The sequence below is a fragment of the Ptychodera flava genome, chromosome 5 (assembly GCF_041260155.1).
Source record: "Ptychodera flava strain L36383 chromosome 5, AS_Pfla_20210202, whole genome shotgun sequence".
Lineage (NCBI taxonomy): Eukaryota > Metazoa > Hemichordata > Enteropneusta > Ptychoderidae > Ptychodera > Ptychodera flava.
The window spans coordinates 23194972-23211928 of NC_091932.1; the positions used below are offsets into that span (position 1 = coordinate 23194972).

At 36.2% G+C, this 16957-nt stretch overlaps 1 long non-coding RNA gene across 1 annotated transcript; it reads left to right on the forward strand.

Moving 5' to 3' along the window:
• Nucleotides 1-10175: 10175 nt before the first annotated feature.
• Nucleotides 10176-11835, forward strand: LOC139132540 (uncharacterized). Its single transcript, XR_011552345.1, has 3 exons — nt 10176-10314; nt 10681-10753; nt 11054-11835. It is a non-coding gene; the product is annotated as an uncharacterized lncRNA (long non-coding RNA).
• The last annotated feature ends 5122 nt before the right edge of the window (nt 11836-16957 follow it).

The window sequence follows — 16957 nt, forward strand, 5'->3', positions numbered from 1 at the left end:
AAATGCAAAATGCAAAAACCAATCCTTGAAAACGAGGCTTGACAGGCGCCATCATGGTCGGATATTTTAGATGCCTAGTTGACGTTGATCATAACTCTTTTGAGTTCTTCATCGAAGAATGATGATGAGAAATTGAAGAACTAAACACGTACTGGCTCAAAATCCAGCACCTAAGCAATGTTTGCATGAAAGAAGTGAAAAGATGCAAAGATCATCGCTTTATTTCAATATGCTTAGAATAAATCGAATATCGAAATTTCGTGTAGAACAGGAAGTTCAATTTGTCAATTTTTCATATTTAATGCTGACTTTGATCTGGCGTCACAAGTCGGACAACCAAACATAATAAGCGTTAAATTAAATGAACGTTTCAGTCGGGCATATTTATTTAGATACGTTCCTTATTCAGAATAAAATAATTAATTGATTTGGGGTTGACAAATACATAATAGATTTGCAGTTCTCTACAGCTCGATGTCTTTTCTTACTTCTTTTTTTTTACTTTTCTCGGGATCAAGAAGTACCTTTATGCAACTATCATCGACTGACAACTGTTCTAGATCCATAGCTGTCCTTGTTCCAGACTTTCAGATCAGCCTCAGGCCGACTAAATAGCGTTCAGCATAGACACCACCGTTTTATCAGAAAATATCACAATGGGAGGAAGAAGCGAACTTTTTGGGCAAGCTGTTAACGAAACCGTCGACAGTATAGACGCTGGTGGATGTTTTGTTTAAAATGTATCAGTCTGAGTGAGACGAGATCATCACTAGAAATGTAAACATGATGGTCGGTTCGGAAAATCACGTATCCGAAATAAGGCGCTGTATATCAAATTGCAATATTCGATTTTGTTGCGCGCATAAGACAGAACACGTCGCACAAGAGCAGCTACTTCATACGCAATATTTATAGTCAACACTCGTAAACATCAATTTAAAGCCAATTCCACACAAATTTTTTCTCTCACCAAACTAGAAAAATGCCTGGCGGCCAAATGTATCTAGCACGTCGCACATTTTAATTTTCGAATTCGCAGAGATTTATGTTAAAATTGCTTGAAAACGTCACTTCCTTAGGTCTTAAATCTGTAACAAAATGCAATTTAGATATAATTTATCATGTCTTTCGGTGATTTCCACATAGAAATATGGTTGGCCTAAAAATGCCATGGATTATAAATTGCTTGAAAACGTCATTTCCTTAGATCTGAAATCCGTAACATAATTCAATTAAGACATAATTTATCATGTCCTTCTGTGATTTCCACATCGAAATATGGTTGGCCTAAAAATGTCACGGATTAATTATGTGGTTGCCAAATCAATACCTTTCACGGTCCAGATTACAAATAAATGCTTTGAGATCGAAACTATGAAATGAGAAAGCAATCTTTAATGAAGAACTCAAAATAGGAATGAAAAACTAGCCATCATAAATATCCGACTAAGATGGTGCCTGTCAAGCCTCGTTTTCAAGTATTGAATTTTGCATATTGCATTTTGAATTTCGCATTTGAATTTTGCATTTTGTATTTTGAATTTTGCATTTTGAATTTTGCATTTTGCATTTTGCATTTTAATTTTGCATTTGGAAGAAGTCTCTCGGCCACCGTACAGTCGATATGCAATATATGTCCTGATTTAAAGAGTTTTTTGTGATCATTTCAAGTCACTGACAGGCTAAGTCTTTTACGATTGCAAGCCAACTTGGACAGCAATCGTCCAAACGGCGATTCGCGTAATTAATTTCTGCAATATCCTTTCTGTCTGCTGATTGTGCTATGCAATTATGAAACCTACAAAAGCTCAGGAAATTGTCGCGATCTTGTTTTGGTTAAGTTAATTTTCCCCGATGAAGTAACACAGTGTATTAGGGCCAAATTTACTTCAATTTGAATAACTTGATCTGTGATTAAAATTATTTCTAATTATGAAAATAATTTAAAAATCATAGTTTTGAGGGCGTTTTACGACACATTTTCCAAGTGAAATCCGTCTCGTTTTAACGTTGTAATATTAAAGTCTTTTGTATACTATTTATACATTTTATTTTGGCCCTACAGCTTTAAATTCGACGGAATCGATGACAAACTTTACCACAGAGAAAGGGAGTGCAACGGACAACAACACAACTACAGTTAAATATGTCACTGCAGCAATGAATGGTAAAACTCTTCAGTTCACCCTAGTAAGCCTAATAAAGCTTGGTACGGTAATTTTGAAAGAACATACTTTTTTCTTACTCTCAAATCTATGTATCACAATGCATTGATATTAACATTCTTTAGAATGAGACATGCATAAGACATGCATAATATTTATTATGCCGTGTATGTATGTATGTATGTATGTATGTATGTATGTATGTATGTATGTATGTATGTATGTATGTATGTATGTGTGTGTGTATGTGTGTATGTATGTATGTATGTATGTATGTATGTATGTATGTATGTATGTATGTATGTATGTATGTATGTATGTATGTATGTATGTATGTATGTATGTATGTATGTATGTATGTTGTAAATGAAAGTGTTTTACAAAGAGACATATAAGTCTACTAATTTCTGTACAATTTCTCTTTTACATGTGCATTTTAGCCTACATAATCATAGGCTGTACTGGCGTCGGAGCAGGTCTTCTTCTGACAGTTTCTCTTATCGTCTGCCAAAGGTAAGTATCAGCTGAAGACTTTTAATGATTTATTGCCAATTTGACACGTATTTTCCGCCAAATGCATTCATTTCAAATATTCACCTAAGGCGATAGAGAAAATATTTCGGCAAAGTTAGTTGCGCAAGCATTCAAAGAAACAAACGTACTGCTGACGAATAAGGCTATACATATGTAACTCGTGTGATGTGGATACACTGACGTTTCCATACTTGGAATTTGATCATTTGTTTTTGATTTTATTGTTAACAGCACCACTGATAATGTTAACGAGTAAATGGTTATTATTTTGGATTAGGAGGAATCCAAGAATATATCCGAGAAACCATGACAACGGAGCAATGAAAGTGGAAGTAACGGTTTCTAACGATGCACACGGCATTGGTCAAGATTCAAGTAACCACATGAGAGGAGGAGATACATCACTACTCCAAGACACGGGATTTGTTGAAAACATAATCTACGAAAGTGCAGTTTAAAACTTTCAAACAGAAACGATTCAAGTTTATATGCACTAAAAGTAAACGTAAAACTGCACTATAAACTGGAAATGCACCCTGTGTTAGAGGGGAAAAGTAGCTGTGAATTTTCGCATAATAAACATCATGAATGTGTAACTGATGGTTGCCTTAATTAAGGGGAGGTACGTATCAGGTTGAAGGTACTTTTTTATAATGTGATGGCGGGATAGTACGTCTTCACGACCTCTTTATTATCATATGTTAAACTTGATGTGTAATGTATTATACATTATTGTATTATTGTATTATTGTATTATACATTACACATCGTATTTTGCTTCTTGTGGTGTTGTTTCTAGCGGTCTAAATTTTTCTTTCTTTCATTTACCAATACGTATTTTCCTTGGACACTGGATAATGACACTAAATGTTTATGTAGTGGTAAGATGTGGACAAGCACCAGATAAAGTCATTTTCATGTTGGTTTCTACCAAATAACTCTGATCGCATATTGTCGAAACAGCCTCTACTGTAACATAATTCCAATATTATCTTAGCCACTGGTTGGTATCAGATAACTTTAATGATATTCTTGAGGCACTGGCTGATGTTAGATAAATTCTATAATAATTCTAAACAGTTACTTGTACAAAACAATTCACAAAATAGCAAACAATTTTACTGTTGCAGTTACTCTTTTGTTGTTATTTGTTTCGATGAATGTGTTTAGCGCTTTAGATTTTAAATGAAATAATATTGGTTTGTCATTATTTTTTTCTTTGGAAACCTGTGAAAAGTGTATAAGGTGTTTACGTTCTTTTATTTTAATAAGACGTTTGGAATAAGACGTTTGCGTTTCCTAGTTAACATCTTCCACAAAACAACAAATGAAACGGTCATTGTCGTTGAAAAAAAAAACTTTATGGAAATTATTATCAAAGACATGTCACATGTCACATTTGAAGAAACTAATTGCATAATTGAGGCAGTTTAAGTTGAGATAAAATAGAAAAAAAATAATAATAGAAAAACTGGAGGAAGAGTACCATTTTACATTTGCCACAATGCTTATTCATTCATTTCATGAGAGAAAAAGTGCAACGCTGTAAAGATACATATGCTAACAGAAGGGATTCGGAAAGTCATTGAACTCAGTTTCAGAGAAACGATCAACGTGTGAGGCGATGTTAGACGGAACACTACAGTTAAAATATACTTGGGGACGCAGCTGAGAGAGCTCAGCTGTTGCGACTTAATTGCCCCAGTTATTACCCGTTTTGACGCCCTAAACACCGTGACAATTATGTGCCTTCCAGTCGTGACTCTATAAAGATTATTTATTTTTTCCAATCGAGGTGTTCAACTGCCGGCCTTAAATGATATGTTAATAAAGCTGCAACTTTTCTACTTTCTATCTTTAATTACTCCATTGGAATGACAGAATAAAACACAACTTTACAGTGCGTGTGAATGTGTGTGTGTGTGTGTGTGTGTGTGTGTGTGTGTGTGTGTGTGATTTCTGTATTTGTTTCTTCAACTGGTGATGATTGAATCTGAATGCAGTGCTTTATCAGTTGCTTTCCATCATATATACGTCAACTGTTTGTATACTCACATCGTATAACGCAGCAATTTATCTACCATATGCCAAATTGTACATCAAAACATCTCTTTTCACTTTATGTTTAAATTGTTCACACGTTTTACAGCTATATATCTTATAAACTAAATGTCTGTCGGTGCTACATTTTGTTAAAACAAAAGCAAGGTACAACTTGGTGTAAGAGGCGCTAATAACAACATTAGGATACCACAGATTAATTAAACAGAGTACAGATGCCCAAGAAAAAACATGCTCCTCTAGATGCCAATATAATTGAGCTCTTGGCAACAGTTAAGTTGTGCACGTGGTTAACAACATCAATTGAAATGTTTGGCAACACGCTGACATTGACCTTTATACATCGAACATAAAGAAAAAGGGTAGCTTATGCATGGAAAGCAATCTTGACGAAGCACTTATAGTAAGGATTGTTTATACCAGCTAAATTGTATTTCAAAATACCGTAGATTTTCGATCGGATTTCAACTCACAATGTGCGGCACCCAGACACAAGCAGCGGAGTTCACGAAGCACTGGCACTCAAATACTCGCTATCGCACATCGCACACAAACTTTATCAGAGCAATGAATACATCGCTTAAGAAGGCAAAAGACTGCTTCGGGGACAATTTTGTCCACAAGAAGGGATATCAACGCAGGATAGAAAATACAGTAGATTTTGGATCGGATTCGAACTCACAATGTATGGCATACAGTCACCTAGCGAAGACATTGCAGTCAGAACCGCTCGGCCAAATCCCATCCTTAGAAAAAAACGTTATTACACCGACATATTTTGAAATAAGTTACATTTCCTTTCCCAGGCGACCTCGTTAATGTTTACGCGGTTACGTTATTCGCCATTTAAAGTATCCTATCACAGTTGACCCGCGCATAATTGAATCGTTAATGTGAATAACGACAATCAGTTTCGCTTCTATTTTTAGGGATTCAAATAGAACATTTGATAAATTCTAGATATGAATGTTTTCCCTTTGCTACTCAGGTTTTGTATCAATGAAATTGTTTACTGAAGGAGACTCATTTTCATATCAAAATAGCCTTTCTTTCGGATATTGCATTGCATTTTGGAGTTTCAAAGTACTGGGATATAGTTTCTAAAATACAAACCTACACTTGCACTACGTAAATCACTGAAGTATTTATTATTGGTTGCCAGTCATGACTGCCCTCTGTATGTTATCTGTGTACAACTAGGGTCACCATAAAATCATGTTTTAGGTTTCACTTGTTCTTTTACCGATTGCAGTTACCAAGACAATGAAAGGTCAATTTGAAAACAATCAACAAACATTGCAATCAGAAGGTAGGCTATCGTCAGTCCTTGTGTTTTTTTTCCTGCTGGATTAGGAAAGCTCGATAACACTTTAGTTCGAGGTCCGTCACGACAGAAGGAAACCACAAACAAGCCAAGCGCATTTACCTAGACACAAAGAGGAAATATGAATAACTATGTAATCACTTACCTATTGACTCTCCTGTTATGCTTACAAGACGACGGCTTTTCCAGTAATGGTATGTACGTCATATAGCTATTGATTTTTTGTAATTTGTCGAGATATGCAAACACACATATAAAGACAAGTTTTTGTTTCTGATTTGTATCTGCGATCAAATTCTGTGTTTTCTTGACATCAATATTAAAGTGAACGTCGCATTGGGTTAAATTGTTGCAAAATTTATCGAAGGAGAACTTTCGTAATGAATGCAGGCTATCACCGCTAGAAACGTTTTTCTTATCACCCAAGCACGTTCTTTTCCAAACTATTTTGAAATTCACTACATATCAAGCACAGAAAGATCAATTAAATTTGGACCGTACCCAATGATGCGATGATGTCTCGTGGATTTGCTTTGTACTACCAAAATACAGTTTCTGTTATAGTGTTTCGGTTATCTCGGTGTAGCTTTGTGTCGAGATGACCACTGTTTTAGAAGGAAGGGGTAGGGGAACAAGTAACAAGTACCCGTTTTAAAAAGAAAGTTTCAATATTATCATCATACAATTTTGCGAAATGAAAGACGGGCAAATACAACTCTGCAGACATAGATATGTGGTCAGGTATATCTTCGTCATTCTTGCGAAACTGCGTGCAGCATATACTGCACAATTAACAAGGACTGCCTAATTGTTTTACAGGTTGACTGCACAAAGTAGTAGTTGTATATTTTTTCTTTTACGAAGAGGCCTTTTCATTTCAAATTTTTTTTGCTGCGTTTAAGGCGCTGAAAGTTAAAAAATACTTGCGTTATCAAAATGCCATCAGTGCCAAACAGGCACATGTATCATAATTGTGTTAGTATTTCAGGCACTGAATAATGTGATATCTGAATCTCTATATTTTTAATGCTCTCACTTCTTGCTAGAGACTGGCACATGGCAAAGACAGTCGGCATGTAGCAATCATTTGGAACTACACTGGACATTAAAATTAATGTATCCTTGTTTGCTTCGGTGAAGTTTTCAAGGGGAAGGTAGTTTATAAAAGCTAGATCTCAAATCGATTAACTTCCTGAGACTTTCAAAGTTAATGAAAACGAAGTGACTCATCTATATAAATAGTCCATGTCAACAGGAACTGGCGTGAGAGCGGTTGATTGAGGGCTGTTTCTGATAAGGTTGAACACCTCGTGAACAGTATTAGAATAGTCACATCTGTGCAATATCGAGAAACTTGTAGTGTACCGTTTGAGAAGGCTAGGATATCTTAAATTTGCTTTAAATTGCTGAAAACTCGCTTTAAATGGTAACAATTTTCTGTGCCTACCATCGTATCCTACATATGAAGGCGCTATGAAAACCCCACCACCATATGCAGTAGGATTTTACGAACAATGTTAATCGATTGAGGAATATTTGTCATGGTGCTTTCTGAAGTGGCGCTCCTGTGAGCGCGAACAGTCGGTACGATGGCCGAGAGAGTTCTTCCAATGCAAAATGCGAAAATTCAAAATACAAAATTTACAATGCAAAATGCAAAATCAATACTTGAAAACGAGGCTTGACAGGAGTCATCTTGGTCGGATTTTTATGATGGCTAGTTAAAGTTGTTCATAACTCTTTTGAGTTCTTCATCGAAAAATGATGATGAGAAATTGGAGAACTAAACACGTATTGACTCAAAATCCAGCACCTATGCATTGTTCGCATGAAAAAAGTGAAAAGATGCAAAGATCATCGCTTTATTTACAATTTGCTTAGAATAAATTGAATATCGAAATTTCGTATAGAACAGGAAGTTTCATGTGTCAATTTTTTATTTTTAATGCTGACTTTGACCTGGCGTCAGAAATCGGACAGCTATGCCACACATAATAAGCTTTTAATTAAATGAACGTTTCAGTCGGACATATTTATTTAGATACGTTCCTTATTTAGAATAAAATAATTAATTGATATGGGTTGATAATGATAGTTACATAAAGGCACTTCTTGATCCCGGGAAAAGTGAAAAAAGAAAGGAAGAAAAGACATCGAGCTGTAATGAACTGCAAATCAATTACGTGTTTATCAACCCCCATCAATTAATTATTTTATTCAGAATAAGGAACGCATCTAGCTGAAAAGTAGTTACCCTGAAACTTTGTCCACTCTGGCACACGCAACTCCATAACAGCTCTATTGGGATGGGGGTGGGGGAGCAAGGTGATCATGTGCCGTCTGTTTCGGAAACAAAGCAGAGTAACTCGTTTGTAATTAAATATGCCTGACTGAAACGTTCATTTAATGTAAAACTTATTATGTTTGGCATGGCCGTCCGACTTGTGACGCCAGGTCAAGGTCAACATTAAAGCCGCAATTTTCAATCCCAGGTTCTCACATTAGTGGAGTTCTCCTCCCAGTCAAACACTTGGCCAGTATGACGTTTGATTTCTATAACATTAATTACACAAACTGATCTCAACCTTTTGGCTCCTTTTGCTAATCCTGCAAACAGAGTTTATACACGGTAGCGTTTGATTGACGGTCCATTCAAATCGCCAACGGTCATTGATTTCCCAACACAAACGCTCGAATTTCCTAAAATATCGTCTTCCAGTCGCGTTAGAATTTGAATATAACCACAGAGTTCGATCGGCAGCAGCTTCGCACTGACCGCCTGGCAGTTGTCTGCCCTGTTGCGGCCGGAAAAAAACTAAAAAGTGGCATTTTCTGGAGCGTGTGCCCGCGTGTTGCCTATTTGGTGTCCACTTACACAGTGAACGCAACCATGCTTTCGCGCCCCTTTAAAGGGAGGCTCAGCCTTTACAAATGAAAAATTGACAAACGAATTAACTTCCTGTTCTACACCAAATTTCTATATTCGATTTATTCCTAGCATATTGCAAAGCTATGGTCTTTATATCTTCTCAATTGTTTCGTGCGAACATTGCATATGTGCTGGATTTCGAGCAAATAAGCATTTCGTTCTCTAATATCATCATCAAATATAAGCTGGCCGCGTAATGCACGGCGTCACATGTAAAATCCGATGTTGGAAATGCCAACTCTAAAACGGCAATCACAGAAAGAAATATGACGATATTTCAGAATTCCTTCTTCGATTTCGACATTCAAATTCGGTTGGCCTAAAAATGCCACAGATTATAAATTGCTTGAAAACGTCATTTCCTTAGATCTGAAATCCGTAACATAATTCAATTCAGACATAATTTATCATGTCCGTCTGTGATTTTCACATCGAAATATGGTTGGCCTAAAAATGTCACGGATTAATTATGTGGTTGCCAAATCGAGACCTTTCACGGTCCAGATTACAAGTAAATGTTTGAGATCGAAACTATGAAATGAGAAAGCAATCTTTGATGAAGAACTCAAAATAGGAATGAAAAACTAGCCATCATAAATATCCGACTAAGATGGTGCCTGTCAAGCCTCGTTTTCAAGTATTGAATTTTGCATTTTGCATTTTGAATTTTGAATTTGGAAGAAGTCTCTCGGCCACCGTACAGTCGATATGCAATATATGTCCTGATTTAAAGAGCTTTTTGTGATCATTTCAAGTCACTGACAGGCTAAGTCTTTTACGATTGCAAGCCAACTTGCACAGCAATCGTCCAAACAGCGATTCGCGTAATTAATTTCTGCAATATCCTTTCTGTCTGCTGATTGTGCTATGCAATTATGGAACCTACAAAAGCTCAGGAAATTGTCGCGATCTTGTTTTGGTTAAGTTAATGTTCCCCGATAAAGTAACACAGTGTATTAGGGCCAAATTTATTTCAATTTGAATAACTTGATTCTGTGATTAAAAATTATTTCTAATTATGAAAATAATTTAAAAATCATAGTTTTGAGGGCGTTTTACGACACCTTTTCTAAGTGAAATCCGGCTCGTTTCAACGTTGTATACGTAATATTAAGGTCTTTTATATACTATTTATACATTTTATTTTGGCCCTACAGCTTTAAATACGACGGAATCGATGACAAACTGTACCACAGAGAAAAGGAATGCAACGGACAACAACACAACTACAGTTAAATATGTCACTGCAGCAATGAATGTTAAAAGTCTTCGGTTCACCCTAGTAAACCTAATAAAGCTTGGTACGGTAATTTTGAAAGAACATACTTTTTCTTACGCTCAAATCTATGTATCACAATGCATTGATATTAACATTCTTTAGAATGAGACATGCATTAGACATGCATAATATTATGGTGCAGTGTATGTATGTATGTATGTATGTATGTATGTATGTATGTATGTATGTATGTATGTATGTATGTATGTATGTATGTATGTATGTATGTATGTATGTATGTATGTATGTATGTATGTATGTATGTATGTATGTATGTATGTATGTATGTATGTATGTATGTATGTATGTTGTAAATGAAAGTGTTTTACAAAGAGACATATAAGTCTACTAATTTGTGTACAATTTGTCTTTTACACGTGCACTCTAGCCTACATAATCATAGGCTGCACTGGCGTCGGAGCAGGTCTTATTCTGACTGTTTCTCTTATCGTCTGCCAAAGGTAAGTATCAGCAGAAGACTTTTAATGATTTATTGCTAATTTGACACGTATTTTCCGCAATATGCATTCGTTTGCAAATATTTACTTAAGAAGATAGGAAAAAAAATTCGGCAAGGTGAGTTGCGCAAACATTCAGAGAAACAAACGTACTGCTGACGAATAAGGCTATACATATGTAACTCGTGTGATGTGGATACATTTAACGTTTCCATACTTGGAATTTGGTCATTTGTTTTTGATTTCATTGATAACAGCACCACTGAAAATGATAACGAGTAAATGGTTATTATTTTGGATTAGGAGGAATCCAAGAATATATCCGAGAAACCATGACAACGGAGCAATGAAAGTGGAAGTAAGGGTTTCTAACGATGCACACGGCATTGGTCAAGATTCAAGTAACCACATGAGAGGAGGAGATACATCACTACTCCAAGACACGGGATTTGTTGAAAACATAATCTACGAAAGTGCAGTTTAAAAACTTTCAAACAGAAACGATTCAAGTTTATATGCACTAAAAGTAAACGTAAAACTGCACTATAAACTGGAAATGCACCCTGTGTTAGAGGGGAAAAGTAGCTGTGAATTTTCGCATAATAAACATCATGAATGTGTAACTGATGGTTGCCTTAATTAAGGGGAGGTACGTATCAGGTTGAAGGTACTTTTTTATAATGTGATGGAGGGATAGTACGTCTTCATGACCTCTTTATTATCATATGTTAAACTTGATGTGTAATGTATTATACATTACACATCGTATTTTGCTTCTTGTGGTGTTGTTTCTAGCGGTCTAAATTTTTCTTTCTTTCATTTACCAATACGTATTTTCCTTGGACACTGGATAATGACACTAAATGTTTATGTAGTGGTAAGATGTGGACAAGCACCAGATAAAGTCATTTTCATGTTGGTTTCTACCAAATAACTCTGATCGCATATTGTCGAAACAGCCTCTACTGTAACATAATTCCAATATTATCTTAGCCACTGGTTGGTATCAGATAACTTTAATGATATTCTTGAGGCACTGGCTGATGTTAGATAAATTCTATAATAATTCTAAACAGTTACTTGTACAAAACAATTCACAAAAATAGCAGTAGTTTAACTGTTGCAGTTACTCTTTTGTTGTTATTTGTTTCGATGAATGTGTTTAGCGCTTTAGATTTTAAATGAAATAATATTGGTTTGTCATTATTTTTTTCTTTGGAAACCTGTGAAAAGTGTATAAGGTGTTTACGTTCTTTTATTTTAATAAGACGTTTGGAATAAGACGTTTGCGTTTCCTAGTTAACATCTTCCACAAAACAACAAATGAAACGGTCATTGTCGTTGAAAAAAAAACTTTATGGAAATTATTATCAAAGACATGTAACATTTGAAGAAACTAATTGGATAATTGAGGCAGTTTAAGTTGAGATAAAATAGGAAAAAATAATAGAAATACTGGAGGAAGAGTACCATTTCACATTTGCGACAATGCTTATTCATTCATTTCATAAGAGAAAATGTTAAACACTGTAAAGATACATTATGCTAACAGAGTGGATTCGGAAAATCATTGAACTCAGTTTCAGAGAAATGATCAACGTGTGAGGCGATGTTAGACGGTACACTACAGTTAAAATATACTTGGGACGCAGCTGAGAGAGCTCAGTTGTTGCGACGTAATTGCCCCAATTCTTACCCGTTTTGACGCACTAAACACAATTATGTGCCTTTCAGTCGTGTACTCCTTGCTACAGATTATTTATTTTTCCCTATCGAGTTTTTCAGCTGCCGGCCTTAAATGATATGTTAATAAAGCTGCAAATTTTCTACTTTCTGTTATTAATTACTCCATTGGAATGACAGAATAAAACACAACTTTACAGTGCGTGTGAATGTGTGTGTGTGTGTGTGTGTGTGTGTGTGTGTGTGTGTGTGTGAACACCTCGTTCAACTGCCGGCCTTAAATGATATGTTAATAAAGCCGCAACTTTTCTACTTTCTGTTTTTAATTACTCCATTGGAATGACAGAATAAACACAACTTTACAGTGCATGTGAATGTGTGTGTGTGTGTGTGTGTGTGTGTGTGTGTGTGTGTGTGTGTGTGTGTATGTGTGATTTCTGTAATTTTTTCTTCAACTGGTGATGATTGAATCTGAATGCAGTGCTTTATCAGTTGCTTTCCATCATATATACGTCAACTGTTTGTATACTCACATCGTATAACGCAGCAATTTTTCTACCATATGCCAAATTGTACATCATAACATCTCTTTTCACTTTATGTTTAAATTGTTCACACGTTTTACGGCTATATATCTTATAAACTAAATTTCTATCGGTGCTACATTTTGTTAAAACAAAAGCAAGGTACAACTTGGTGTAAGAGGCGCTAATAACAACATTAGGATACCACAATTATTAAACAGGAACTTCCCCTGTAAAAGACGGATTATCTTAAATCTATGTAAATGTAAAAATTAAAGCAACGCAACTGATCGGACGTGCCGTTTTTGGTCCCAGAATCCCAAAATGTTGCAGTGTTTTAGGCGTTCACTGTCATTGAATCTTGCATATGATGTCTGTGAATACATAGCGACTAAACTTGAGTCAAAAATAATCTGACAAAATATTAAATGTTCCGTTTTTTGTCGGAGGACGCATATGTATCAAAATGTTTTCCCTGTACGACTATTTGACCCCTCTTTACATATGTCACAAAAGTGCCCATCATGATTATTCAAATTTATCATACGGTCGAAGCCATGCTATGACAATTCAAAAACTCCCGCCCAGTGTATGCAAATGGCGGCGTCATCGGAAATCCCCCTATTGTGCGCCCATGGACCTGTAACTTCCCGTTTAAAGGTAAGTGAATATAGGCAATGTAAGGGTACTACGGAAAGGTACATATAGCGACAAAGACTTTCCCGGTTTGATCCTGTTAAATTTGTTGTAAAGCCTATTGAATTGAGTACAAATTAAATGACAAACATCCAATGAACATTTGAACCATCATTGACACACATCACATGTTTAAAACGTGTTAAGTATAATAAGAGTAGTATTCTATATTCATGTTAGTTTTAGAAAGTAATTCCAAGAACCCGCAATATCACTTCTTTTGAAGACTCATCCACATAATTAGAATGTCATGACTCACTTTCCAGACATTTGATTAGCGAACTTTTAGGGTCATTGGGATTATTAATGATGAAGAGGACGCGAAAGTTTTTTTTTTTTCAGAACTACCTTTTTTGCCCTAGTCGGCTGTTTGAATAAACAAACAACTGTATTTACAAAAGATGCTGCAATGGGTCTAAATTCCACGTACCTGTCACCGATATGCCTCAAAACAGTGGTATTGGAATCGATCTATTTATTGTTAAAAGGGGGTGGATATCGATATTGCGATATGGAGTGTCTTCTTTAAAGACTACTTTGTTTTTTCCTTTGTATTTTCAGCGCTGATACATTGTAAATCTTTCTCTTTTCTCTCTTGTTAAGCACACACTACCGTCGGAACAGGTGATATTGCAAAGCGACATGCTTCCGTCGTAAATCATTCCAACTTTCCCCACACAGAAACTGGGCACTTTGGATTATTCATACCTATCTTAATCCTACTGTTCGTAATGTTTATGTCGTAAACACATCACTTTAAACACCTTTCCCGGGTTCTTGAACCCGGTTGGTCAAAATTGGCTGTTCTGGCCTTTTTGATCACCCCTCTTAAAATGCTTGGATAGTTGACTTGGAAACAAATAACATTAAAAGTTTCATTAGCAATTAAGCCAAACACCGGAGACATCATGAGACACGAACAATCGCAACAACACCAATTCAAAGAAAAGTCAAATTAGACTCCACGAACAGCAAAAGTTACAAAAACCTGAAAGCTATCTGAAGCTGCTAAAATCGCACTTCTAGAGATACCCTTTCAAAAATCGCGATAAACCAGCTTGCAAACAGTAGACAAATTACCATAAAAAACCTTGACAAGGGTCGGGTTTTGTCTTCGTCAACACAAAAGATTACGTACACGAATGCGAAAGGCAATTACGCAACACTAAGTATTATACACAACTAGCCAGTGACGACACAGAACAAACAGTAAACAAAGTACACGAACTATTAAACAAAATGTACGAGAACAAACACATCGATCATGATACTTGTAAGTATCTTGATCAAGAAAACATAAAAGTCGTACCCCACATTGGTACTTATTGCCTAAAAATTCACAAACCTCGGCAAAATTCTAAAAGACACACTATTCAAAACAAAATTAACTGAAGTAAAGAAACATAGAACAAACAAACTGAACCACCAACGAGAACTCCACAACGAGACCCAAACATTAATATACTTGCCTCGCTACTCGAAGAGCAAGACCACTAAAATGCATTAAAATAATTTTTCACAAACACAAACTAAGGAAAGAATCTACACTGCGACTGATGAGAAACCACTCTCGGGTTTCGAAACGCAAGCGTCAAAGGGCCACTCTATCAACTCTGTAACACAATAGGTCCGACTGCGTCTCGCCATAAGCTTTCCCCACACAAACAAAACATTACCGTACACACTGACCCAAACTTCCCTACAAATATCCGAGGCGAAACAAACATTTTTGTTAACACAAACAATCGGATAAGAATGTAGGAACACATTTTTGAAACGAATCAAACACAAACTCGACACAAAAACATTTTGGATAGTTAGGTGGGAGCCTCTTTCACACTTTTTACATTCATTGCTCTTGTGTGGGGGGTTGTCAACCTGATGTAATCGCAAATCCTCAGATTTCCATCTGATATAGGTATGTACGTAAACAAGAAAAGTAAACTCATGAATTTTAATAGACGGGTGGCTAAGACCAATTTCAATAGAGATTGGTCTCAGCCACCCCGTCTAAGTCTGTGTGGGGAAAAGTTGTCATGTGTCACCCTATATGGTTACCACAACCCCTTTACATCCCTGCCATGGGATGATGTTTGTTAATAAAGTGTAAACCGATGGTATTCTCTCCCTTTACTGAACACTTAAATTAAGATCCTTGATTTCTTGACTACTAATATTGATCCACAAGTATTACCTTCTCACCTTAACGTGGTGACCTTGTCAGATGATTACATCAATCGGACAACATCAAGCCACGCACCAAATAAAGTATATCACTTCAATGACTGAGTATATCGCTTGATATTGACTGCCGATAAGGTCAACACGTTTACTAAGCCGCAGAGAAAAAAATTGTTGACTGATAACAGCAGAGTGTGCTTAAGTGTATTTTTTAAGACAAATCAAAATTGACAAACCAATCTCTTCTCTTTGCCGAAACGACATATACGCTTCGGCAGAGCGTTGCATTTTCCACACTAAAACAAGATTAGCAATTAAATAAACTGAGAGAGTAGATGGGATTAAAATTATTCATGTTCTAATCATCAGGAACGTAGATATGAGTGGGCTGACACTCAATGTGTGCTCAGTATACCTGCTTGGTTCTAAACTTACGACTCGAATAATCAGTACTGTATATGTGTATAACATGTATTGTGAGGGTGTTTGGGACACCAAATATATGACCAATCACAATGATGATATTGTGTCACATGCGCCAGACAATAATGATTGATGATTACGTCAACCCTACCCTAGGAGTAATCATTCTGATTAAAAATGATCGTCAGAGATCATTGGTAAAATATGGTTGTAAACGACAACAAAGTTTCGCTCTTTCGCTTGGTTAGACTGACAGATCCGTCGTTGGAAGGCGCTCTCTATGTCCCCTCCCCCTTTTAGAGGAGCTGGGCGGGGAGCGTGGAAAGCGTCCTTGAGCAACAGGTCTTTCAATCTATCGCTTTGTCTTTTCTAGTAAATTAGCTCACATATATAAACCAAAGTACACACCATATCATCTCCAATTTTAAAAAGAATTATAATCTTTAATAACATGCATAATAACTTGTTGCAAACCATCACAGAGGACTGCCATTGCGTTTAATCACGATTATATCTATGGAAATTATGTATGTTTGCAGCTTCGCAGCTTCAATTATCCACGATAACGTAAGGATATTGCAATCTTGATTATGAAAATTGATGCACCCTATGCAGATTTCGGTAAGAAACGATTTCCACTGCATAGGACAACCTCCCAGAAATAACAAAAGGAAGTGTCAAACTTGACGTTGAGGGCGTC